Source organism: Xenopus laevis, chromosome 6L (genome assembly GCF_017654675.1).
Source record: "Xenopus laevis strain J_2021 chromosome 6L, Xenopus_laevis_v10.1, whole genome shotgun sequence".
Lineage (NCBI taxonomy): Eukaryota > Metazoa > Chordata > Amphibia > Anura > Pipidae > Xenopus > Xenopus laevis.
In genome coordinates this window covers 69960294-69980063 of record NC_054381.1, presented here as the reverse complement: position 1 = coordinate 69980063, position 19770 = coordinate 69960294, and the positions used below count along the sequence as shown (strand labels likewise).

At 40.0% G+C, this 19770-nt stretch overlaps 1 protein-coding gene across 7 annotated transcripts in view; it reads right to left on the bottom strand.

Moving 5' to 3' along the window:
• LOC108705632 overlaps positions 1–19770 on the bottom strand; it is a 147635-nt gene that overhangs the window by 50493 nt on the left and 77372 nt on the right. The window lies entirely within an intron of this gene.

Genomic DNA, 19770 nt, shown 5'->3' with positions numbered 1-19770 from the left:
ATCAGGTTTCTATTGTTTTTCCCAATTTAAGTTTTAAAAAAGTGTATGGGGTTGTGCTGATGATGCTCCTGTGCCGAATTGGATGCCATGTATTCGGAGGTTCATTCCTGGTTTGTATGTGCTTACCTGTATTGACTGCCAGTTTAGTTTGGTTGTGTGTGTGACTGTGCCATCCTGTACTGACTAAGAATAGGGACAGTGTTAGCTAGTGTTAGGGAGGTCAATCCCACACCCCCATCCAAACCCAATCCTGAAAACAATCCCAATCCCACAGCCAGTCTGGGTGGTGAAGCCAGCCATCCGCAATGACTGTCTTAGAGTTAGGGACTAGTATAGGGACAGAGTTAGGGCATGGCATCAATTGATAGGAGTCAACACACTTTTCACTTCCCAATACTAACAATTCTTTATCTCTAGAAAAAAATTAAGAACGTAAGTATATTTATGTTGACTAAGAACTGTGTTTAGATGTGAGTGTGTTCCTTTTACGTTTTCTATAGTTCTTTATGTTCTTGTGGTTGGTCATTTGAACTTGAAGCGGTGTGGACAAAGGTGCAAACAAACATTTTTATAGCATTATCAACATACAGGGGCGGAAAGGGGTGGCGTCAGTGGGGGTGACCTATGTGCCTGCTTCACTTGCTTGGCACACAGGTCGCTCCATTGCCCTCTCTGCTTGCTCTAAGGTCATCCTGGAGCAAAGTGAAGGGACCCGCTGGCAATGTTTTTACTGCTAACTTTAAATAGTGTTGCGCCCTGTTTGCATCCACATCTTTTTTTCACACATGACCAAATATATTACAAAGGTTATTGCATATCAGGTTTTCTTATTGTTTTTCCCAATTTAAGTATTTAAAAAAGTATGGAGAGTGTGCTGATATGCTCTGTAGCCAATGTGATGCCATGTATCGGGAGGTCAATCTGGTTGTACTTGTGCTACCGTGTATTGACTGCCAGTTAGTTTGGGTGTGTGACTGTGCCATCCTGTACTGACTAAGAATAGGGACAGTGTTAGCTTAGTGTTAGGGAGGTCAATCCACACCCCCATCCAAACCCCAATCCTGAAAACAATCCCAATCCCACAGCCAGTCTGGGTGGTGAAGCCAGCCATCCGCAATGACTGGCTTAGAGTTAGGGACTAGTATAGGGACAGAGTTAGGGGCATGGCATCAATTGATAGGAGTCACGCACACTTTTCACTTCCCAATACTAACAATTCTTTATCTCTAGAAAAAAATTAAGAACGTAAGTATATTTATGTTGACTAAGAATGTGTTTAGATGCAGAGTTGTCCTTTTACGTTTTCTATAGTTCTTTATGTTCTTGTGGTGGTCATTTGAACTTGATGCGGTGTGGACAAAGGTGCAAACAAACATTTTTATAGCATTATCAAACATACAGGGGCGGAGAGGGGTGGCGTCAGTGGGGGTGACCTGTGTGCCTGCTTCACTTGCTTGGCACACAGGTCGCTCCATTGCCCTCTCGCTTGCTCTAAGGTCATCCTGGAGCAAAGTGAAGGGACCCGCTGGCAATGTTTTTACTGCTAACTTTAAATAGAGTTGCGCCTTGTTTGCATCCACATCTTTTTTCACACATGACCAAATATATTGCAATTTGAATTATTGTCTTTAATTTATCTCTAGATATAACTGTCTTATGGGTATGTTTTTGCAAAAAAGGTTATTGCATATCAGGTTTTCTTATTGTTTTTCCCAATTTAAGTATTTAAAAAGTATGGAGAGTGTGCTGATATGCTCCTGTAGCCAATGTGATGCCATGTATCGGGAGGTCAATCTGGTTGTACTTGTGCTACCGTGTATTGACTGCCAGTTAGTTTGGGGTGTGACTGTGCCATCCTGTACTGACTAAGAATAGGGACAGTGTTAGCTTAGTGTTAGGGAGGTCAATCCCACACCCCCATCCAAACCCCAATCCTGAAAACAATCCCAATCCCACAGCCAGTCTGGGTGGTGAAGCCAGCCATCCGCAATGACTGGCTTAGAGTTAGGGACTAGTATAGGGACAGAGTTAGGGGCATGGCATCAAATTGATAGGAGTCACGCACACTTTTCACTTCCCAATACTACAATTCTTTATCTCTAGAAAAAAATTAAGAACGTAAGTATATTTATGTTGACTAAGAATGTGTTTAGATGCAGAGTGTGTCCTTTTACGTTTTCTATAGTTCTTTATGTTCTTGTGGTGGTCATTTGAACTTGATGCGGTGTGGACAAAGGTGCAAACAAACATTTTTATAGCATTATCAAACATACAGGGGCGGAGAGGGGTGGCGTCAGTGGGGGTGACCTGTGTGCCTGCTTCACTTGCTTGGCACACAGGTCGCTCTATTGCCCTCTTGCTTGCTCTAAGGTCATCCTGGAGCAAAGTGAAGGGACCCGCTGGCAATGTTTTTTACTGCTAACTTTAAATAGTGTTGCGCCCTGTTTGCATCCACATCTTTTTCACACATGACCAAATATATTGCAAAGGTTATTGCATATCAGGTTTTCTTATTGTTTTTCCCAATTTAAGTATTTAAAAAAGTATGGAGAGTGTGCTGATATGCTCCTGTAGCCAATGTGATGCCATGTATCGGGAGGTCAATCTGGTTGTACTTGTGCTACCGTGTATTGACTGCCAGTTAGTTTGGGTGTGTGACTGTGCCATCCTGTACTGACTAAGAATAGGGACAGTGTTAGCTTAGTGTTAGGGAGGTCAATCCCACACCCCCATCCAAACCCCAATCCTGAAAACAATCCCAATCCCACAGCCAGTCTGGGTGGTGAAGCCAGCCATCCGCAATGACTGGCTTAGAGTTAGGGACTAGTATAGGGACAGAGTTAGGGGCATGGCATCAAATTGATAGGAGTCACGCACACTTTTCACTTCCCAATACTAACAATTCTTTATCTCTAGAAAAAAATTAAGAACGTAAGTATATTTATGTTGACTAAGAATGTGTTTAGATGCAGAGTGTGTCCTTTTACGTTTTCTATAGTTCTTTATGTTCTTGTGGTGGTCATTTGAACTTGATGCGGTGTGGACAAAGGTGCAAACAAACATTTTTATAGCATTATCAAACATACAGGGGCGGAGAGGGGTGGCGTCAGTGGGGGTGACCTGTGTGCCTGCTTCACTTGCTTGGCACACAGGTCGCTCCATTGCCCTCTCGCTTGCTCTAGGGTCATCCTGGAGCAAAGTGAAGGGACCCGCTGGCAATGTTTTTTACTGCTAACTTTAAATAGTGTTGCGCCTTGTTTGCATCCACATCTTTTTTCACACATGACCAAATATATTGCAAATTTTAATTATTGTCTTTAATTTATCTCTAGATATAACTGTCTTATGGTATGTTTTGCAAAAAAGGTTATTGCATATCAGGTTTTCTTATTGTTTTTCCCAATTTAAGTATTTAAAAAAGTATGGAGAGTGTGCTGATATGCTCCTGTAGCCAATGTGATGCCATGTATCGGGAGGTCAATCTGGTTGTACTTGTGCTACCGTGTATTGACTGCCAGTTAGTTTGGGTGTGTGACTGTGCCATCCTGTACTGACTAAGAATAGGGACAGTGTTAGCTTAGTGTTAGGGAGGTCAATCCCACACCCCCATCCAAACCCCAATCCTGAAAACAATCCCAATCCCACAGCCAGTCTGGGTGGTGAAGCCAGCCATCCGCAATGACTGGCTTAGAGTTAGGGACTAGTATAGGGACAGAGTTAGGGGCATGGCATCAAATTGATAGGAGTCACGCACACTTTTCACTTCCCAATACTAACAATTCTTTATCTCTAGAAAAAAATTAAGAACGTAAGTATATTTATGTTGACTAAGAATGTGTTTAGATGCAGAGTGTGTCCTTTTACGTTTTCTATAGTTCTTTATGTTCTTGTGGTGGTCATTTGAACTTGATGCGGTGTGGACAAAGGTGCAAACAAAATTTTTATAGCATTATCAAACATACAGGGGCGGAGAGGGGCGGCGTCAGTGGGGGTGACCAGTGTGCCTGCTTCACTTGCTTGGCACACAGGTCGCTCTATTGCCCTCTTGCTTGCTCTAGGGTCATCCTGGAGCAAAGTGAAGGGACCCGCTGGCAATGTTTTTTACTGCTAACTTTAAATAGTGTTGCGCCCTGTTTGCATCCACATCTTTTTTCACACATGACCAAATATATTGCAACGGTTATTGCATATCAGGTTTTCTTATTGTTTTTCCAAATTAAAGTATTTAAAAAAGTATGGAGAGTGTGCTGATAAGCTCCTGTAGCCAATGTGATGCCATGTATCGGGAGGTCAATCTGGTTGTACTTGTGCTACCGTGTATTGACTGCCAGTTAGTTTGGGTGTGTGTGACTGTGCCATCCTGTACTGACTAAGAATAGGGACAGTGTTAGCTTAGTGTTAGGGAGGTCAATCCCACACCCCCATCCAAACCCCAATCCTGAAAACAATCCCAATCCCACAGCCAGTCTGGGTGGTGAAGCCAGCCATCCGCAATGACTGGCTTAGAGTTAGGGACTAGTATAGGGACAGAGTTAGGGGCATGGCATCAATTTGATAGGAGTCACACACACTTTTCACTTCCCAATACTAACAATTCTTTATCTCTAGAAAAAAATTAAGAACGTAAGTATATTTATGTTGACTAAGAATGTGTTTAGATGCAGAGTGTGTCCTTTTACGTTTTCTATAGTTCTTTATGTTCTTGTGGTGGTCATTTGAACTTGATGCGGTGTGGACAAAGGTGCAAACAAACATTTTTATAGCATTATCAAACATACAGGGGCGGAGAGGGGTGGCGTCAGTGGGGGTGACCTGTGTGCCTGCTTCACTTGCTTGGCACACAGGTCGCTCCATTGCCCTCTCGCTTGCTCTAGGGTCATCCTGGAGCAAAGTGAAGGGACCCGCTGGCAATGTTTTTTACTGCTAACTTTAAATAGTGTTGTGCCTTGTTTGCATCCACATCTTTTTCACACATGACCAAATATATTGCAAATTTCAATTATTGTCTTTAATTTATCTCTAGATATAACTGTCTTATGGGTATGTTTTTGCAAAAAAGGTTATTGCATATCAGGTTTTCTTATTGTTTTTCCCAATTTAAGTATTTAAAAAAGTATGGAGAGTGTGCTGATATGCTCCTGTAGCCAATGTGATGCCATGTATCGGGAGGTCAATCTGGTTGTACTTGTGCTACCGTGTATTGACTGCCAGTTAGTTTGGGTGTGTGTGACTGTGCCATCCTGTACTGACTAAGAATAGGGACAGTGTTAGCTTAGTGTTAGGGAGGTCAATCCCACATCCCCATCCAAACCCCAATCCTGAAAACAATCCCAATACCACAGCCAGTCTGGGTGGTGAAGCCAGCCATCCGCAATGACTGGCTTAGAGTTAGGGACTAGTATAGGGACAGAGTTAGGGGCATGGCATCAAATTGATAGGAGCCACGCACACTTTTCACTTCCCAATACTAACAATTCTTTATCTCTAGAAAAAATTAAGAACGTAAGTATATTTATGTTGACTAAGAATGGGTTTAGATGCAGAGTGTATAGTTCTTTATGTTCTTGTGGTGGTCATTTGAACTTGATGCGGTGTGGACAAAGGTGCAAACAAACATTTTTATAGCATTATCAAACATACAGGGGCGGAGAGGGGTGGCGTCAGTGGGGGTGACCTGTGTGCCTGCTTCACTTGCTTGGCACACAGGTCGCTCCATTGCCATCTCGCTTGCTCTAGGGTCATCCTGGAGCAAAGTGAAGGGACCCGCTGGCAATGTTTTTTACTGCTAACTTTAAATAGTGTTGCGCCTTGTTTGCATCCACATCTTTTTTCACACATGACCAAATATATTGCAAATTGAATTATTGTCTTTAATTTATCTCTTGATAGAACTGTCTTATGGGTATGTTTTTGCAAAAAAGGTTATTGCATATCAGGTTTTCTTATTGTTTTTCCCAAATTAAGTATTTAAAAAAGTATGGAGAGTGTGCTGATATGCTCCTGTAGCCAATGTGATGCCATGTATCGGGAGGTCAATCTGGTTGTACTTGTGCTACCGTGTATTGACTGCCAGTTAGTTTGGGGGTGTGACTGTGCCATCCTGTACTGACTAAGAATAGGGACAGTGTTAGCTTAGTGTTAGGGAGGTCAATCCCACACCCCCATCCAAACCCCAATCCTGAAAACAATCCCAATCCCACAGCCAGTCTGGGTGGTGAAGCCAGCCATCCGCAATGACTGGCTTAGAGTTAGGGACTAGTATAGGGACAGAGTTAGGGGCATGGCATCAAATGGATAGGAGTCACGCACACTTTTCACTTCCCAATACTAACAATTCTTTATCTCTAGAAAAAAATTAAGAACGTAAGTATATTTATGTTGACTAAGAATGTGTTTAGATGCAGAGTGTGTCCTTTTACGTTTTCTATAGTTCTTTATGTTCTTGTGGTGGTCATTTGAACTTGATGCGGTGTGGACAAAGGTGCAAACAAACATTTTTATAGCATTATCAAACATACAGGGGCGGAGAGGGGTGGCGTCAGTGGGGGTGACCAGTGTGCCTGCTTCACTTGCTTGGCACACAGGTCGCTCTATTGCCCTCTTGCTTGCTCTAGGGTCATCCTGGAGCAAAGTGAAGGGACCCGCTGGCAATGTTTTTTACTGCTAACTTTAAATAGTGTTGCGCCCTGTTTGCATCCACATCTTTTTCACACATGACCAAATATATTGCAACGGTTAATTCGGTATTGCATATCAGGTTTTCTTATTGTTTTTCCCAATTTAAGTATTTAAAAAAGTATGGAGAGTGTGCTGATATGCTCCTGTAGCCAATGTGATGCCATGTATCGGGAGGTCAATCTGGTTGTACTTGTGCTACCGTGTATTGACTGCCAGTTAGTTTGAGGGTGTGACTGTGCCATCCTGTACTGACTAAGAATAGGGACAGTGTTAGTTTAGTGTTAGGGAGGTCAATCCCACACCCCCATCCAAACCCCAATCCTGAAAACAATCCCAATCCCACAGCCAGTCTGGGTGGTGAAGCCAGCCATCCGCAATGACTGGCTTAGAGTTAGGGACTAGTATAGGGACAGAGTTAGGGGCATGGCATCAAATTGATAGGAGTCACGCACACTTTTCACTTCCCAATACTAACAATTCTTTATCTCTAGAAAAAAATTAAGAATGTAAGTATATTTATGTTGACTAAGAATGGGTTTAGATGCAGAGTGTGTCCTTTTACGTTTTCTATAGTTCTTTATGTTCTTGTGGTGGTCATTTGAACTTGATGCGGTGTGGACAAAGGTGCAAACAAACATTTTTATAGCATTATCAAACATACAGGGGCGGAGAGGGGTGGCGTCAGTGGGGGTGACCTGTGTGCCTGCTTCACTTGCTTGGCACACAGGTCGCTCCATTGCCCTCTCGCTTGCTCTAAGGTCATCCTGGAGCAAAGTGAAGGGACCCGCTGGCAATGTTTTTTACTGCTAACTTTAAATAGTGTTGCGCCTTGTTTGCATCCACATCTTTTTTCACACATGACCAAATATATTGCAAATTTGAATTATTGTCTTTAATTTATCTCTTGATAGAACTGTCTTATGGGTATGTTTTTGCAAAAAAGGTTATTGCATATCAGGTTTTCTTATTGTTTTTCCCAATTTAAGTATTTAAAAAAGTATGGAGAGTGTGCTGATATGCTCCTGTAGCCAATGTGATGCCATGTATCGGGAGGTCAATCTGGTTGTACTTGTGCTACCGTGTATTGACTGCCAGTTAGTTTGGGTGTGTGACTGTGCCATCCTGTACTGACTAAGAATAGGGACAGTGTTAGCTTAGTGTTAGGGAGGTCAATCCCACACCCCCATCCAAACCCCAATCCTGAAAACAATCCCAATCCCACAGCCAGTCTGGGTGGTGAAGCCAGCCATCCGCAATGACTGGCTTAGAGTTAGGGACTAGTATAGGGACAGAGTTAGGGGCATGGCATCAAATTGATAGGAGTCACGCACACTTTTCACTTCCCAATACTAACAATTCTTTATCTCTAGAAAAAAATTAAGAACGTAAGTATATTTATGTTGACTAAGAATGTGTTTAGATGCAGAGTGTGTCCTTTTACGTTTTCTATAGTTCTTTATGTTCTTGTGGTGGTCATTTGAACTTGATGCGGTGTGGACAAAGGTGCAAACAAACATTTTTATAGCATTATCAAACATACAGGGGCGGAGAGGGGTGGCGTCAGTGGGGGTGACCTGTGTGCTTTCTTCACTTGCTTGGCACACAGGTCGCTCTATTGCCCTCTTGCTTGCTCTAGGGTCATCCTGGAGCAAAGTGAAGGGACCCGCTGGCAATGTTTTTTACTGCTAACTTTAAATAGTGTTGCGCCTTGTTTGCATCCACATCTTTTTTCACACATGACCAAATATATTGCAAATTTGAATTATTGTCTTTAATTTATCTCTTGATAGAACTGTCTTATGGGTATGTTTTTGCAAAAAAGGTTATTGCATATCAGGTTTTCTTATTGTTTTTCCCAATTTAAGTATTTAAAAAAGTATGGAGAGTGTGTTGATATGCTCCTGTAGCCAATGTGATGCCATGTATCGGGAGGTCAATCTGGTTGTACTTGTGCTACCTTGTATTGACTGCCAGTTAGTTTGGGTGTGTGACTGTGCCATCCTGTACTGACTAAGAATAGGGACAGTGTTATCTTAGTGTTAGGGAGGTCAATCCCACACCCCCATCCAAACCCCAATCCTGAAAACAATCCCAATCCCACAGCCAGTCTGGGTGGTGAAGCCAGCCATCCGCAATGACTGGCTTAGAGTTAGGGACTAGTATAGGGACAGAGTTAGGGGCATGGCATCAAATTGATAGGAGTCACGCACACTTTTCACTTCCCAATACTAACAATTCTTTATCTCTAGAAAAAAATTAAGAACGTAAGTATATTTATGTTGACTAAGAATGTGTTTAGATGCAGAGTGTGTCCTTTTACGTTTTCTATAGTTCTTTATGTTCTTGTGGTGGTCATTTGAACTTGATGCGGTGTGGACAAAGGTGCAAACAAACATTTTTATAGCATTATCAAACATACAGGGGCGGAGAGGGGTGGCGTCAGTGGGGGTGACCTGTGTGCCTGCTTCACTTGCTTGGCACACAGGTCGCTCCATTGCCCTCTCGCTTGCTCTAAGGTCATCCTGGAGCAAAGTGAAGGGACCCGCTGGCAATGTTTTTTACTGCTAACTTTAAATAGAGTTGCGCCTTGTTTGCATCCACATCTTTTTTCACACATGACCAAATATATTGCAAATTTTAATTATTGTCTTTAATTTATCTCTAGATATAACTGTCTTATGGGTATGTTTTTGCAAAAAAGGTTATTGCATATCAGGTTTTCTTATTGTTTTTCCCAATTTAAGTATTTAAAAAAGTATGGAGAGTGTGCTGATATGCTCCTGTAGCCAATGTGATGCCATTTATCGGGAGGTCAATCTGGTTGTACTTGTGCTACCGTGTATTGACTGCCAGTTAGTTTGGGTGTGTGACTGTGCCATCCTGTACTGACTAAGAATAGGGACAGTGTTAGCTTAGTGTTAGGGAGGTCAATCCCACACCCCCATCCAAACCCCAATCCTGAAAACAATCCCAATCCCACAGCCAGTCTGGGTGGTGAAGCCAGCCATCCGCAATGACTGGCTTAGAGTTAGGGACTAGTATAGGGACAGAGTTAGGGGCATGGCATCAAATTGATAGGAGTCACGCACACTTTTCACTTCCCAATACTAACAATTCTCTATCTCTAGAAAAAAATTAAGAACGTAAGTATATTTATGTTGACTAAGAATGTGTTTAGATGCAGAGTGTGTCCTTTTACGTTTTCTATAGTTCTTTATGTTCTTGTGGTGGTCATTTGAACTTGATGCGGTGTGGACAAAGGTGCAAACAAACATTTTTATAGCATTATCAAACATACAGGGGTGGCGTCAGTGGGGGTGACCTGTGTGCCTGCTTCACTTGCTTGGCACACAGGTCGCTCCATTGCCCTCTCGCTTGCACTAAGGTCATCCTGGAGCAAAGTGAAGGGACCCGCTGGCAATGTTTTTTACTGCTAACTTTAAATAGTGTTGCGCCTTGTTTGCATCCACATCTTTTTTCACACATGACCAAATATATTGCAAATTTTAATTACTGTCTTTAATTTATCTCTAGATATAACTGTCTTATGGGTATGTTTTTGCAAAAAAGGTTATTGCATATCAGGTTTTCTTATTGTTTTTCCCAATTTAAGTATTTAAAAAAGTATGGAGAGTGTGCTGATATGCTCCTGTAGCCAATGTGATGCCATGTATCGGGAGGTCAATCTGGTTGTACTTGTGCTACCGTGTATTGACTGCCAGTTAGTTTGGGTGTGTGACTGTGCCATCCTGTACTGACTAAGAATAGGGACAGTGTTAGCTTAGTGTTAGGGAGGTCAATCCCACACCCCCATCCAAACCCCAATCCTGAAAACAATCCCAATCCCACAGCCAGTCTGGGTGGTGAAGCCAGCCATCCGCAATGACTGGCTTAGAGTTAGGGACTAGTATAGGGACAGAGTTAGGGGCATGGCATCAAATTGATAGGAGTCACGCACACTTTTCACTTCCCAATACTAACAATTCTTTATCTCTAGAAAAAAATTAAGAAAGTAAGTATATTTATGTTGACTAAGAATGTGTTTAGATGCAGAGTGTGTCCTTTTACGTTTTCTATAGTTCTTTATGTTCTTGTGGTGGTCATTTGAACTTGATGCGGTGTGGACAAAGGTGCAAACAAACATTTTTATAGCATTATCAAACATACAGGGGCGGAGAGGGGTGGCGTCAGTGGGGGTGACCTGTGTGCCTGCTTCACTTGCTTGGCACACAGGTTGCTCCATTGCCCTCTCGCTTGCTCTAGGGTCATCCTGGAGCAAAGTGAAGGGACCCGCTGGCAATGTTTTTTACTGCTAACTTTAAATAGTGTTGCGCCTTGTTTGCATCCACATCTTTTTTCACACATGACCAAATATATTGCAAATTTTAATTATTGTCTTTAATTTATCTCTAGATATAACTGTCTTATGGGTATTTTTTTGCAAAAAAGGTTATTGCATATCAGGTTTTCTTATTGTTTTTCCCAATTTAAGTATTTAAAAAAGTATGGAGAGTGTGCTGATATGCTCCTGTAGCCAATGTGATGCCATGTATCGGGAGGTCAATCTGGTTGTACTTGTGCCACCGTGTATTGACTGCCAGTTAGTTTGGGTGTGTGACTGTGCCATCCTGTACTGACTAAGAATAGGGACAGTGTTAGGTTAGTGTTAGGGAGGTCAATCCCACACCCCCATCCCAACCCCAATCCTGAAAACAATCCTAATCCCACAGCCAGTCTGGGTGGTAGAGCCAGCCATCCGCAATGACTGGCTTAGAGTTAGGGACTAGTACAGTGTTAGGGGCATGGCATCAAAATTGACAGGAATCACGCACTCTTTTTACTTCCCAAGAATTACAATTCTTTATCTCTTGCAGAAAATTAAGAACATAAGTATATTTATGTTGACTAAGAATGTGTTTAGATGCAGAGTTTGTCCTTTTACAGTTTCTATAGTTCTTTATGTTCTTGTGGTGGTCATCTGAACTTGATGCGGTGTGGACAAAGGTGCAAACAAACATTTTTATAGTTTTATCAAACATACAGGGGCGGAGAGGGGTGGTGTCAGTGGGGGTTACCTGTGTGCCTGCTTCACTTGATTGGCACACAGGTCACTCTATTGGCCTCTTGCTTTCTCTAGGGTCACCCTGGAGCAAAGAAAAGGGATCGTTGGCAATTTTTTTTTACTGCTGATTATAAATAGTGTTGCTTCTTGTCTACATCCACATCTTTTTTCACTCATGATCAAATATATTGAATATTTTAATTATTGTCCATGATTTATCTCTTGATAGAACTGTCTCATGGGTAGGTTTTTGCAAAAAAGGGTATTGCATATCAGGTTTTCTTATTGTTTTTCCCAATTTAAGTATTTAAAAATGTATGGAGAGTGTGCTGGTATGCTCCTGTAACCAATGTGATGCCATGTATCGGGAGGTCAATCTGGTGGTCCTTGTGCTAACTTGGATTGACTGCCAGTTAGTCTGGATGTATGACTGTGCCATCCTGTACTGACTAAGAATAGGGACAGTGTTAGGTTAGTGTTAGGGAGGTCAATCCCACACCCCCATCCCAACCCCAATCCTGAAAACAATCCCAATCCCACAGCCAGTCTGGGTGGTAGGGCCAGCCATCCGCAAAGACTGATTTAGAGTTAGGGACTAGTACAGTGTTAGGGGCATGGCATCAAATTGACAGGAGTCACGCACTCTTTTTACTTCCCAATAATTACAATTCTTTATCTCTTGCAGAAAATTAAGAACGTAAGTATATTTATGTTGACTAAGAATGTGTTTAGATGCAGAGTTTGTCCTTTTACAGTTTCTATAGTTCTTTATGTTCTTGTGGTGGTCATTTGAACTTGATGCGGTGTGGACAAAGGTGCAAACAAACATTTTTATAGTTTTATCAAACAAATAGGGGCTTAGAGGGGTGGTGTCAGTTGGGATTACCTGTGTGCCTGCTTCACTTGCTTGGCACACAGGTCACTCTATTGGCCTCTAGCTTTCTCTAGGGTCATCCTGGAGCAAAGAGAAGGGACCCGCTGGCAATTTTTTTTTACTGCTGACTATAAATAGTGTTGCTTCTTGTCTACATCCACATCTTTTTTCACACATGATCAAATATATTGAATATTTTAATTATTGTCCATGATTTATCTCTTGATAGAACTGTCTCATGGGTAGGTTTTTGCAAAAAAGGGTATTGCATATCAGGTTTTCTTATTGTTTTTCCCAATTTAAGTATTTAAAAATGTATGGAGAGTGTGCTGATATGCTCCTGTAACCAATGTGATGCCATGTATTGGGAGGTCAATCTGGTGGTCCTTGTGCTACCTTGGATTGACTGCCAGTGATTCTGGGTGTGTGACTATTCCATCCTGTACTGACTAAGAATAGGGACAGTATATACCCATCTCTATACTAACTATAGAATTCAGTATCACAATAACCTTTGAAATTAAGCTTGTCCAAGAAAACATCCAAGCCACTCTTAAAGGCATTAACAGAATCAGCCATCACAATATCATCTGGCAGTGAAATCCACAACCTCACTGTCCTCACTGTGAAGAACCACCTATGTTGCTTGAAATGAAAGTTATTTATCTTTAGTCTAAGGGGTGGCCTCTGGTGTGTTTAAAGGAGTTAAAGGAGAAGGAAAGCTACTGAAATGGTTTATTGCAAATAGATTAGCCACAATAGTGCAAGCTATAACACTATTTTTATTCTGCAGAATGTTTTACCATACTTGAGTAAACAGTAGGGATGGGCGAATTTGACCCGTTTCGCCAATAATTCGCCACAGAAATTTTTTTGACGCGTGTCTTTTTTTTCTGGTCGCACGACGCCATACAAGTCTATGGGCGTCATTTCCGCGGCGAAACAAGGCAAATAAATTCACCCATCCCTAGTAAACAGCTCTAGAAACTCTCTGTTTGTTTAGGATAGCAGCTTGGTGTGACGTCACTTCCTGCCTGAGTCTCTCCCTGCTCGCTCATAGCTCTGGGCTCAGATTACAGCAGGGAGGGGATGAGGGAAGGGGAGAGGAGCATACTGAGCATGCTCAAGGCCGTGCCCTGGAGGTTTAAGATGAAAACTGGAAGTCTGATACAGAAGTCCATGTGCACACGATAGAAGGAAAGAAATGTGGTGTTTTTTATGACAGAGGAGTCAGAGCAGCATAACTTTGAGGGTTTACTGGTGTATTTATGTAGACCTTTCTAATAAAGCTTACTTAATGTTAGCCTTCCCTTCTTCTTTAAAATGTGTTTCTGTAACTTGGAGCACCATTCATTAACACTACTAAAAACAGTTGCATCCTAAGAAATCACATTAGGATTGTTTGGCCACCAAAAGGGACTCAATAAAAAGGAAATCAATAAAAAATAAAAAATTACATTTGAAGCTTTTTATTCATCCATGATGAACTGAATGAATGAATCCAGTACAGTGTTTAGTGATTACTCAGAAATACCTATTGCTTTAGACTCTGTGCTAGATTGTGTAATAAGAATGAGTTTGCGTAAATAGGAACAGGGCATTCTTTTATTTTGGCGCCTTCTGTATAATGTCTTGGAGGATGATGGATTCCATACCTGCACCATATTGCCTAACTGACCTGTACAGATATTAACACCATTAACCAACTATTATGAGGACTCGTCGTGGCACTTTTTTTAATATGGTCTTTAAAAATGTAAATAAAATTAAAATGTGTTTTTTTTTATTATTCTTTAGAAAAACCTGTTTTGAAAAGAAAGAAGCGTCAGTTTTGTAAGTTTATCTATTTAATATTTTACAGTGGCAGACTATAAATCACATTGTTACAATTTTTTAAATACTACCATTTAGCAATATACATATCAAAGATATTTTATTATTCTAGACTTATGCGAGAACAAAGTTTTCATGCTGATTTGCTTCATCTTTGTGTTAACAATTTAACAATCCATAATGGTTTAGGCTAGTTCCACACATAGAGGATCTTCGGCCTGCAGGCAAACTGGCACTTTACTCCTACGTGTCAGTCACCCATACATGTGACCCGAGGGATTCCCAACTACCCCTCAATACCCTGCTTGTTTCTCCACATAGAAAGCATAATATTGTTGTGCTCTTTCGAGCAGTGTGCTGTTTATATACAGATTGCCATGAAGGTGGCTCCATGAAGTGATTGCACGTTTTTACCTATACCTTTTGTTCCACCCCACCTGGCTACTTTTTTAGCATACCCAACTGGAAATACGTATTAAGGACTTGTAAAATAATTCTAGAAACAACTTGTATAAGGATATAATAACAAAACGTATGTAAATGTTTTTCATGTTGGATAGTAATGTTGTGCTAAAAATATTAAAATATTTAATTGCATATACTGTAGTCAGAAGAGACCAAATACAGTATTTATGGATGGCTTTGTGGTTAGTGCCCTGTGCTACCTTGCGGTGCTGGGGTCCTCTGTTTGTAACTAACTTGACCCTTTTGTGTATGTGCCGTGTGAAGTGATACAGAATCTATTTTATACATTCACTGTAATCTGTCTGAAATGTCCCATACATCAGTGCTTTATAAATAAAGCAAATTATTAGCTTTGGGAAAAAATGACAAAACATAAACATGTATGCCAAATATATCTTTTGTAATATAACTGCACCCCCTACCACACAGGTTTATTTCAATAGGTTGCTTTAGGACAGCACCCATTGGCATCTTCAGTTTTTCAGAGTTTTCAGCATTCTAAATTATGGCAACCCAAACGGTTTTTAGACAAACCCAGGCCACAGAAAAAATTTGGTCCGAAAATTGTATGCATGTGGTATCGATGTCTGTTATTGTTGTTTACAGACTTTGAGGGCAGTATAATATGGGTAATATTTGTTTTGTATTTGCCTTGGAATACGAAAAAATGTGATTCGTGTTAACTACATCTATTAACACCAGCAGGTATTGTAATTTTGTTCCCTTTGTTAATTTAGTACAACCCCACTTGTTGCAAATGGCCCACAAAAATGATGTGGGTTGAAAAAATTAAATATTTTTGTGACAGGGACAAAAGCTAATGCATTTATTAAAATTTTCAGTGGCTTTAAAATTATTTGTAAATGTAGTTGCCATTGACTGGAGAATTTCTTTATCCCTTTTTTTTCCCTTGGTCTGACTCTTAAAACAATATAGCACTTCTCCTCAAGGTATGTTAATCTGGTTATTAGCAATGTTTTAGAAGTCAGATGAAGGAGTGCAGAGAAGCAAGTCCTAGAACTACTAATTGTCAATAGGAAGTAGATTTACAGAAATCTTTTGATTAATATATTTTAACTAATGTATATTGGAAAGTTGCTTAGAATTAAATTCTAGGTTCTTCCCACCTATACCTAATATACCTTCCCATACCTAGCTCAATATATTTTTTTTATTTCTTTAATCTGGAAATGTTGTCAGTGAGACATTTTATTTATTTTTATACACATGCCTAAAAGCTTTTAACATTGCACAGAAGGATTATGATGTTAACACTTTATTTTCCATGGCTGGTGACCTAGCTCTTACAGTGAGACCATTGATGAGACCATTGACAGGCTTGTAGATTTAACATTCAAAGCCATTTATTTTGAAAACCAAAAAATATTTTTAAAGAACATTTTGAAAAGAAAAACCTGTTGAAAATGCTTAAATCTGGATAGAATATAAGGAAAAAAGAACCACCCCTTTAAATAAAAAAATATAAGCTAAACACCTGAAAGCTTTATGGTATTTATTTTATTTTTTGCAGGGTTCAGTGACGCTGACCAACAAGTAGCAGTTTTTTTCAATCTTGCCAACTGTGTAACCATGGGTGTGTTTAACATGTGAAAAATATCAGGGGCTGATTTACTAACGTTTGTATTTTGTTTGTTTTCACAAATGGTATTTTGTTGAAGCCTCAAAACTATAGGCTAGTTAGTCTGACATCAGCAGTAGGAAAGCTTTTTGAAGGGTAAATAAAGGACAAGTTACTGGACTTCATAGCAAATCATAATACTATGAGTTTGTGCCAGCATGTTTTTTTGCTTAATAGATCTTGCCAGACTAACTTAATTTCTTTTTATGAGACGGTAAGCAGGGACCTCGATTCTGGAACAGCAGTGGATGTGATTTACTTAGACTTTGCTAACGTATTTGATACAGTGCCACACTTTTACTGGTTAAATTAAGGAATGTTGGCCTGGAACATAGTATTTGTTCCTGGATAGAGAACTGGCTAAAAGAGATTACAAAGAGTAATGATAAATGGAACATTTTCGAATTGGACCAGTGTTGTTAGTGGAGTACCACAGGGCTCTATACTTGGTCCTTGCTTTTCATCTTGTTTATTTACCTGCAGGAGGGGCATTGAAAATACTGTTTCTATTTTTGCTGATGATACAAAATTGTGCAGAACTATAGGTTCTATGCAGGATGCTGCCTCTTTGCAGAGTGATTTGATTAAGTTGGAAAACTGGGCAGCAATCTGGAAAATGAGGTTCAATGTTCATAAATGCAATGTTATGCACTATGGCAAAAATAATATAAATGCAAAATATACACTAAATGGCAGAGTGTTGCTAGGATCTACAGGTTTTTGTAGATAAAAACTTGTCTAATTACGGGCAGTGTCATTCTGTGGCCACTAAAGCAAGTAAAGGCATTAACTCAAGGGATGAAAACATATAAGTTTGCCTCTTATAAATTAATAATTTAGCGTTCAGTGTAGAAATATTCTATTTTCAGCACAACTTCTTAAAAACAGTTTGAGTCCTGTGTTTTATCATAGTGCAGATTCTCTCTTCTCCAGTAACCCGTAGAAGCCAATGGCCAATTAGCTTTAGATATTTGAATTCAGTTGGAATAATGAAAAGCAAATGTATGACTGGTTTCTATGAGTTATTAAACTAGGACTCAGATTATTTGAATAATCTGATTTTACCATTGTGACCTTCTAAAAACAAGGACTACAACAAATCTTACAGTAATCTTCTCAAAATCATTCCAGATTTATCAAATTGCTACCACTGGGGAAAGAACTTTGAGCAAGTGTCAGGGGAGGTGGTGAAATAAAGGTCCCAATAGAATGGAAGTTAGTTTAGGGACCGGGGCCCTTGTGAAAGCCGAGGGTTGGATGAATTCAACTCAGTTTCAACAAATTCTTCAGGATAATGTTCAAGCATCAGTCACAAAGTCAGTAAAGTAATGCAAGGGTTGGATATTCCAACAAGACAATGACCTCAAACACACTTCAAAATCTACAAAAGGCATTTATGCAGAGGGAGAAGTACATTACTAGTGGAATGGTCGTCAGTCCCCCGACCTGAATATCATCGAAAATCTATGGTATGATTTGAAGCAGGCTGTCCATGCTCGGCAGCCATCAAATTTAACTGAACTGGAGAGATTTTGTATGGTCGAATGGTCAAAAATACCGCCATCCAGACACTCATCAAAGGCTATAGGAGGCGTCTAGAGGCTGTTACATTTGCAAAAGGAGGCTCAATTAAGTATTGATGTAATATCTGTTGGGGTGCCCAAATTTATACACCTGTGTTATTATGCATATTTTCTGTTAATCCAATAAACTTTATGTCACTGCTGAAATACTACTGTTTCCATAAGGCATGTTATATATTAAAAGGAAGTTGCTTCTTTGAAAGCTCAGCCAATGAAATAAAACTCCAAAGAATTAAGAGTGGTTCCCAAATTTTCATATGACTGTATATATAAACAGTAACAGCACTTTGGCTTACATAACATTATGCGAGTGCTGTCTTTATTTTACTATTATTTATATATATATATATCCAATGCTGCAGATCTTACACATCCAATGCTGCAGATCTTTAAAATATGTAAAAGTTAGTAAGGATGCAAGATTATTAGAATAAAAACAATGTAAAGGCAGGTCCCGATACTTATGGTTATTTGACCATTTGTCTCATGAGCTGAGCAGACAGGGGAAAGAAATAGCATGCCTTTCTATTGTTCTGATAATCTCAGCATAGACCTTGAATGATTAGAACAGCAGAAAGTGAAGAGAATCTGCAGCTCCTTTTTAACTTCCTAACATGCAGATGTACTATATAAGGTGTATCAGCAATGTTGCCATATATGTGCAGCAGTAGTCGGTTAGCATTAGAAACTCTATCTGACAGACTGAGATGGGACAGTCAGGTTGGCAAAACAGACAGGTTTAGGAACTTCAAGTAATAATTACTTACAAAAGCAGAACAATCAGCAAAAACTATCAAAGTGACCTATATTTAACTTTTAATGTTGATATTTTAATGTTTTAAAAAAAATATTTTTTAGTGTCAGTATTACTTTAAGCAGAGGTTTGTTTAAACAAACCTGTCCCTTTCAGAGGGGAGAGTGTGATGAATGAATAACAACCCAATTTTCAATTAGTGTTTTATAATGACAACACATCAGGAAAAAGTGTTTTATTTTGTAAAGAAAAAGCAAATAGGCAGAACACATTCTCAACTCCTACTTATTCCATTCTATGTATTCTGCTCATTTTTAGAAAAGGTGTGTAATGTAAGGGTATAGTGCCCTTTTGAAGCTGAGGAAAATGGACAAATACTGGCACACTTTTCCCTTCTACTAATGTCTGTAACAAAAAAAAAACAAATAACGTGCTATCTTTGTTGAAGTGCACTAGTTACACTTGTAAATGAATACTTACAAAGCACCAAAACTGCGTCTCTTGAGGCTGATCACTGGCTGGTTTTTCCATGTCTAGCTCAAAAAAAATTAAAAAATAAAATACTTTCTTTGCAAGGAGCACGATGATTTTAATAACGGAAGTAATTGCTGAAGTCCACAAAGACATACCTCCCTAATATCCGTCAGTCCTGCTCCACTTTTAACATGTATGGCGCCTCTGTTCCTTCCGGCACGCACTCAGAGTTTTTTCACAATATCGCGAGATGACAGTTTACACGGGGCATGACTAAAATGAGGGAGGTTCCGCACGCAATTTTGTTCATACCACTTGTGCCAGGGAACAAATTTCAATACACATTTTTCTTTTATAACAGCTCGGATTTGTGCTAGGCAACAAACAGAAGAGCGGGTTTTCCCGATT